This window comes from Arachis stenosperma, chromosome 9 (assembly GCF_014773155.1).
Source record: "Arachis stenosperma cultivar V10309 chromosome 9, arast.V10309.gnm1.PFL2, whole genome shotgun sequence".
Lineage (NCBI taxonomy): Eukaryota > Viridiplantae > Streptophyta > Magnoliopsida > Fabales > Fabaceae > Arachis > Arachis stenosperma.
The window spans coordinates 72,940,659-72,949,342 of NC_080385.1; positions in this window are offsets into that span (position 1 = coordinate 72,940,659).

An 8,684-nucleotide genomic window follows, 5' to 3' on the forward strand; every position below is an offset into this window, starting at 1 on the left:
ACTATATCTACAACGCGACTGTTTTTATGAAATTCTTTACTGGCAAAAATCCCGACGTCAAAATGGCGCCATTGCCGGGGAATTGCAAACATGTGCCTTATTATTGGTTATTGTAAATATTTTCAGTTAAAAAAAAATTTAAATTAAATTAAAAATATTTTTCTTTTACTTCTTTATTTGTTTTCTTTTTTTTTCCCTCTTATTTCTGATATCTACTATGAATTCTCACCCCTCTCGCTTTGAGTTTGGTTCTAACTTTGTTGAAGGAAATAGAAACCACAACAGGAATATGCATCTAAGTCAGACCAATCATGGATGGATGGAGCCAAGAGGATCTAATCAACCCTTTAGGCAACAATATCCTCCAAGATATCATGGACAAAGACCATTCTACAATGCATACCCAGCTGAAAGATATGGTGGACAACCTTGTAACTACCAACAAGCCCCACCACGTGCCCATAGACCATCCTCTCAACATGACCTCGAACCACCACACTCACAAGCTTCTTTTCACCATTCGCCACCATACGATCCTTATCCGCCCCAATGCCAATCCAATTTCCCCCAAGAACCACCGCTGCCCCATACACAGTACCCATATCCATCAAAATCAGAATCACAGGGTAGCCTCGAAGAATCACTAAAACAATGTACTACAGTCCTTCATCAACTAGAGCAAGCAATGGTGGAAAGGCTAAAACAATTGTCTTCCGGACGCTCAGCCCCTCAACAGACCCCCATGGCTTTATGCAGAGAATCCAATGAAGAAAGCAGTACAAAGGAGACGCTGGAAGCTCCAGTGAACAGCATAAAGCATAGTTTCGTATTAGAACAAGTAGAGAAAGCTGTCATTACAGAAGAGGAAGAGTCGGTTGTCGTGGAAAACTCCGTCAAGGATGTTACAATTGACGCTGAGGAGGATTTTGCACCGCCTTCATTGCAAATATCTTATGAAGAACTGAACGGAATAACCCAGGACGCAGGTTTCCTTGATGATGATGATCACGAGTCCTGTTCTCTCAGTGATGAACTTGCATCTGCAAGTGAATTCTCTGAAACAGAAGAATCTTCCCTGAGTGAACATGAAAATGATGCTAAGGTAGATTTTTCTCAACCTCCAATATATGACTTGAGCGATGATGAGGGAGAAATTGAAGACTCTGATCAAGAGATGGTTGAAGTGGAAGAATTCACAGAAGATTATAAGGGAGTAGAACTTACAAAACCACTGGAAACACCTATCCTAAGGCCGTTACCGCCCACCACAAACTACAAGTGGATAAAATCCTTGTCTTTTATCTTCAATATTCCACTTGAATATGGTTTGCTTGAAACAGATGGCCAGCTTAGAGCTCTCTGCGGCTTTAAGAGCAAAAGGGAAATGGCTCATACTCAGAGCCGGTGCACAAGGTTCAATAAGATTCCATGCTTCAACTCGAAGTGCAAGGATTGGTATCATGCTCAATTGAGTGGATCACGGAGAACGTTTGGTCACCATGGTGAGAATCTAATTTCCAAACCGCCCAGATGGAAAAGTATAGATCAAAACGAAAGCGGATTTGGAACCAAAGTTTGGGATCATGGAAAATATTCTGATATTCATCACCCCGGGAGCCTGAAAATCTGTTTGAAGCTACTCAGAAGCTTCACATCCCTATTTTGGGACCTCGGAGGCTATTGGCATTCCAAGCATTGGTGGAGATTTCTGGATGAATTTAAACACAAGCCGCCATAACAGGAAGCTCAACCAACGTCCAACTTAAGGACTTTAACTAAAAGTGCTAGGTGGGAGACAACCCACCATGGTATGTTCGTTCTTTTTCAATTTATTCTATTTTATTTTGTTTGTTTTTGAGTTTTATTTTATTGAACCTGGAATCATGCATAGCATTCACATTAAGCATTGCATTCTGCATACTGCACTCTGCATTTTTGATGCATTCGCATATTTGCCATTTTAACTAGTTAGTTTAGTTAGTTTTAGCTTAGGTTCATTCACTTTCTTTGAAATAAATGAGAAATTTTTTGAGTTTTCCTCCATGCATCCATGAACCAAGAATTAAGTGAAATTCGGCATAATTCATGCAAATAAATCAAGGAGTTTATATACAAGTTGATGTGAATGATTCCCTTGAAAATTATTGCATAAGATGGCAAAACTTTGAGGAAAGTTCTTTGGTTTATGTTAGGTGATGAAGCAAGAAGACAATGGAGCAAGAAAATATTGGAGAAAGGAAGAACAAGCAAGTTGGCAACTTGGAAATCAAGTTGGCAACTTGCTAGTGTGTGTCCAGCAGAGTTGGCAGCTTGACCTCCCCCTCTTCAAGGATGAATATCTTGAACCAGAAGGATCCAATTGGCATGATTCCAATTGCGTTGAGAAGCTGACATCAAGAGCTTTCCAACGATATATAATAGTCCATAATGTGGCGAGGAATGGAAGCTCAAATCAGAGGGAAACTCAAGCCCCAAGAGCAAGGAAATGAAGCATTGCAAGTTGCCAACTTGAGCAGCAAGTTGGCAACGCCAGGAGCCATCAGGGGAAGCCACCAGGGGAAGAGTAGCACGTTGCCAACGCCAACACCAAGTTGGCAACGCCCAAGCCAAGTTGAAGAAGAGCCTGGCGTTGTTGCTGGCGTGTTTGCCAACAACTTGGGCAACAACGCCCAGGCAGCTTGAGGATGCTCTCTTCAAGAACGTGTATCTTGAGCTAGAAAACTCCAATTGAGGTGAAATCAGTGGCATTGGAAAGTAGACATCAAGAGCTTTTCAACCATATATCACAATATGAAATTGGAGTTCATTTGAAGGTTCAAATGTTGGCTTCATTTAGAGCCTCAAACATGGAAAGTATTGTTTCTGGATTGCTCACCAAGTTGGCAACGCCCAACCAAGTTGCCAACGCCCAAAATGAAGAGAGGAGCACCAACCAAGTTGCCAACGCCCACAAGCCTTGCCATGCACGTTGCCAACGCCAGGAAGGGCACCAATCAAGTTGCCAACGCCCATAAGCCATGCCATGCACGTTGCTAACGCCCATAAGCCTTGCCATGCACGTTGCCAACGCCAGGAAGCAAACATGGAGCCTTGAGAAAGGCTCGAGCACGTTGCCAACGTGCTGAAGAGAAGGAGTGTTTGGCAACAACGCCAGGATGGTGAGGAAATTGTGATGCACGTTGCTAACTTGGAATGTATGGGCGTTATCCACAACAACTCCAACAAGGCAGCCTGAACATGTCCTCTTCAATGGAAGATATCTTGAGCTACAGAGATCCAAATTGAGTGCTTCCAGTTGCGTTGGAAAGCTAACATTCAGAGCTTTCCAACCATATATGATAGTCTATGGTGGAGCACAAAATTGAAGCCAAACTAGAGTCATCTTTAGGCCCTAAAAACAAGAACATGAAGTGAAATCCAAGAAGCCTAGAGATTAGCCTTGGAGAGTGGCACGAGCACGTTGCCAACGTGCATATAAGGGTGCGTGTTTTGCAACAACGCCAGCCCCAAGTCCCTGCCTTGGGAGGTTAAGGCACGGGCACGTTGCCAACTTGGGAGTGAAGGTGCGGTTTTGGCAACAACTTGGCAGCTTAACCTTACCTTCTTTAAGGAACCATAACTTGAGCTAGGAAAGTCCAATTGAGGTGATTCCAGTGGCATTAGAAAATAGACATCAAGAGCTTTCTAATGATGTATAGTAGTCCATATTGAAGTAGAAGGTTGACACTCAAATTCTGAGCTACATTTAGCATGAAAGTAGAGCCAAGAAGAGGAGAAGCAAGTTGTTGGCAACAACTTGGGCTAGCAACGCCCAAGTCTCAAACTCACTTCCAGGAAATGATGATGCACGTTGCCAACGTGCATTAAGGCCTGCGTTATTGACAAAAACGCCAAGCCAATGGGCCAGAAGCATGATGAACTCTTCCTTTCCAAGTCTAGCAACACTTCTTCCAATTGAGCCAAGAATTCAACAAAGAGGAAGCCCATATTGTTAACCCAATTCAAGATATTTGAAAGAGCTTTAGGAGTAGTATAAATAGAAGAGATTGATGTACTTGTAAAAAAAACTTGGGAATACTTTTTAACACTTAGAATTTTTATTCACTTTTAGCACTTTTACTTGGCTTTTGTTAGAACTTCCGGGTACTCTCCCGGAAAGCTCATCTTTGGTTCTCTAGTGGAATTGTTCTTCTTCATCTTCAAGTTTTAAGCACTTCATTCTTCTTCTTCTTCTTTCTTTATACTTAGTTTAATTTTCATTCATGGCAATTGTTGTTAATATTGGAGCTATGATTCACTAAACCCCATTCATTAGGGGGATGAGCTCTGCTTGTTGAAATGAGTTGGTGAATTCATCTTTTCCTCCTCAATTTTAGTGGTTGATCTAAAGAGGGAACTCTTGTTCTTCAAAGATTCAACCACCATCGAGAGAGGGGTTAATCTATATGAATTATGTGGTGAATTTGAGGAATGAGCCACATAATTCAGTTTAGAGTTCATCCTTTCATGATTTCCTTAATCAATACACCTTGGTTAGTATGTGAGATGTAACTCTCCTTGGTTGAGATTATGGGAATTGTGTGGCTGGATTAGAAAGGAGCTTCATCTCTTCTCATGAACAAATAGATCACGAGAGTGGCATTTGGTTATGTTGAGAGAAATTGAATCACCAAGAGATTGGGATTCAATTACCCACTTGCCATGGATCTACACCATGATTGAGAAGGATTTGACTAACATCAATTCATGAACACTTGCATCTCTGATCCCTAATGATCCTTTCTATCATTAATTCTCATTTCTCTTGCTCTAGTTGTTTGATTACCCATCTCCCAATCCCCTTCTACATTCTGTCTATTTACTACTCTTGCTATTTACATTCTGTTCATTTACTTCTTGCCATTTACTCTTATGTTCTTTAAATTTCTGCAACCTTTAATTCCTTGCAATTTATCTTTGATGTCATTTAAGTTTCTTGCACTTTAAGTTTCCGTCATTTACTTGCACTTTATTTCTATCTTCTAGTTCTTTACATTCTTTGCCATTTAAATTCTTGCAATTATGTTCAAAAATCAAAATGCTCATGAAATCAAACTATGTTTGCTTGACTAAATCTACCATTTAACTAAAGTTGCTTAATCTTCCAATCCTCGTGGGATCGACCTCACTCCTAGTGAGTCTTATTACTTGATGCGACCCGGTATACTTGCCGATAAATACGTGAACTTAATTTTTACGTATCAATTTTTCAAAAAAAAAAAGGAAAAAACACGCACGCGACGTGGCAGCGTCGCTGACGCGTCCGCGTCACTAGTGCGCAAGGAAGAAAAGCATTGAACAGAGAGTCACGCGAGAGCGTGGCTGGAGCCGCGCCTTTAGCATCATTTAGCCCCACGCGACCGCGTCATTTTTCAAAAATGGCCATCCACGCGATCGCGTCACCCAAAATTTGGCTAAATAAGATTTTGAACAGAGAGTTGTGCGAGCGCAACGCTGCCTTCGCGCCAGTAGCACAAATTGAGTCATGCGACCGCGTGACCGACGCGACTGCGTCGATTAACTTACAGCGCAAGTCGCGCGACCGCGTGCCCCACGCGTCCGCGTCGCTTGCGCCGCACAGCTTACCCTAATTTGCCAAATATCTTATCTTTTCTTTCCCAATCCTAATTTCTTCTATCTTTTCTTCTTTCTTCTTTCTTTCTTACTTTACTTCTTTCCCTTCTCATTCTTCTTATTTTTCTTTTTATTTTTTTTTAATTTATTTGCATATCTCATTCATTGCATTTTAAATTTGTGCATATTTTTATTTTCTTTTCTGAATTTCTTTTTATTTTTCCATTGGTGTTAAATATCTTTTCTTATTCAACTATTGCATCTTTTCTTGAATTTATTTTGGTAACTTGTTTTACACTGTTGGGCAATACTATTTAAGTCAATGTTAATCTTTTATGTTATTTGTATTAATTTTGCATTGACATGAATTTATATTGTCTTACAATCTCTCCTCCCCTATGTCACAAATTTTATACCACTGGTATGCCATGGCTTCTATTATTTTCTCACGTACATATTGAAACTTCCATGTAAATGAGACCCTTATCATTTGGCATTAACCCACCCATACTTTATTTATTTTCTTATCTTTATTTCTGGGTTACTTTTCTTCCCTTTTTCTTTCAGGATGGCCACCCGGAGGGGAACCGGAAGACGTTTACATGGGGAGACAAACAAGTCCATCTGCACAATCCTTGAAGAAAGGCATCAGTTGGAACAACCCGTCCACCTGCACATCTCAGCATGCACCGAGGACGGTGCAATCTTTAAAGTGTGGGGAGGTCGATACCGATCTCCATGGGTTAGTACTTTCTTGTCTCAACACCAATGTTTAAATTTTCTTTGTAGATTAGTTGTTGCATTTGCATGTTTATTTGATTTTTGCATATTTTACCACTTGGTTGAAGTAATATTTTCTTTTTTAAGAAACTTTTTATAGTATTTCACTAATTTAAATTAAAAACTTTTTGAATAACTTGTATGAAGAAATTTTATTTTGGAACATGGTTTAAAGCTTGAACACACAAAACCAGTGAGATTTTGAGCCTATTTGATTGGTTGCATTTTATCAACCAATATTTTAATTTTTGTGTGTGTTTTTCTCTCTAAAATTGTGATCTTTGTCTTGCTTGATTCTATATTTCCATTGTTTAATGTATGCATACACTTATATGATTGAGGCCTTGTTTCACTGAGCTTACATACCCATATGGCCTTAACCTTTTCATTATCTATTGCAAACCAATGTTGAGCCTATTTTACCCCTTTGTTCTTTATTTTAGTACATCATTAACTCTAAGCGAAAAACAATATTGTCCTTAATTTGAATCCTTGGTTAGCTTAGACTGGTGAGAATGCTTATGAATTAAGTGTGGGGAAAAGTGGGTTTGGAAACATCTGGTTTGAGAGTTGAGTATGTTAGAATTTTCTGAAAATATGAAAGAAATGTTTTGGACATGTTCATGCATTCAATAAATTAATCATATGCATTGAGAATATATATATATATATATATATATATATATATATATATATATATATATATATATATATATAAAAGAGCAAAATAAGTGAAAGGGGACAAAATGCCCCAAAGTAAGTGGTGAAAGCAATGCATATGAGTTGTACTTGAAATTAGAATGCATGAATATGTGGAAAACATAGTTAATGGGAAGTCAGATTTTATATTATGATTACATGGATTGTCCTAAGTTAGGTGGAATAGTTTATGTTAATTAAGGATTCAAATTTTAGTCCACTTGGCCAAATACAATCCTACCTTGACCCTAACCCCATTACAACCCTTAAAAGACCTCTTGATTTGTGTATTGGTGCATTAAATTTTTGTTGATTGTTAGATGAAGAGCAAGCTATAGAAAGCAAGATTAATATAGAATTGAGAGAATTGACCCTAGACACTTGAGAGTTAGAGTGATATTCACTATCAGTAAGGGTTCAATGCTTGATTCTATGTTTCCTTCTTTCATTAGCTATCTTCTTACAAGTTTACTTGTTTCTACTGTATGATTTGAATTAGTGAAATCTGAATTATTTTTGTCTTGGAGAACTTATTTATTTTTAACCAAGTAGGTAGAAACATTTTTTGCATGTAGTTGCATTCATAGGTTGCATCTCATACATTCTATCATTCCTCTTCATCTCTTTATAGTTTCTCTTGAGCTTAGCATGAGGACATGCTAATGTTTAAGTGTGGGGAGGTTGATAAACCCATATTTCATGGTTCATCTTGTGCTCAATTGAGTGATTTTTATCAACTCTTTACCCATTTATTCATATTAATCGCATGTTTTAATTTTCCTTCCTGATTTTGTGCTATGATTGAAAACATGCTTCTTTGATCTTATATTTGCTTATTATTAATCCTCTCTTATTACCATTAGATGCCTTGATATGTGTGTTAAGTGTTTTCAGATATTATAAGGCAGGAATGGCTTGGAGGATGGAAAGGAAGCATGCAAAAGTGGAAGGAATACAAGAAGTTGGAGAAATTGCTAAGCTGTCCAGCCTGACCTCTTCGCACTCAAACGGCTATAACTTTAGCTACAGAGATCCAAACGACACGGTTCTAGTTTCGTTGAAAAGCTAACGTCTGGGGCTTCGATTTGATATATAATTTGCCATAGCTGTCCCGACGCCAGGCGACGCGAACGTGCGAGTCACGCGGATGCGTGACCTGGCAGGAACGCAACCCGCGCGGCCGCGTGAGCCATGCGGCCGCATCACCTTTCCGCGACCTGTACGGACCAAAAAGCGCTGGAAGTGATTTTTGGGTTGTTTCTAACCCAGGTTTTGGCCCAGAGAACATAGATTAGAGGCTATAAAGTGGGAGAATACATCCATTCATAAGGAGGGCTCTCATAATTTACTTTTCTTGATTTAGATCTAGTTTGGAGAGAGGTTCTCTCTCTCTCTCTCTTTAGGATTTAAGTAGTGTTTTTAGAAATTAGAATTTAGGACTTCTCTTAACTTTTAAGAGTGACTCTCGATCCAGGTTTTATATTCCTTTGTTTTAAGATTCCTTTTCACTTTATTTATTTATTCCAGTATTTGAGTTAATTATTTACTTTTATAATTTAATTTATGAATTATTCCATGTCATAGATTATTGT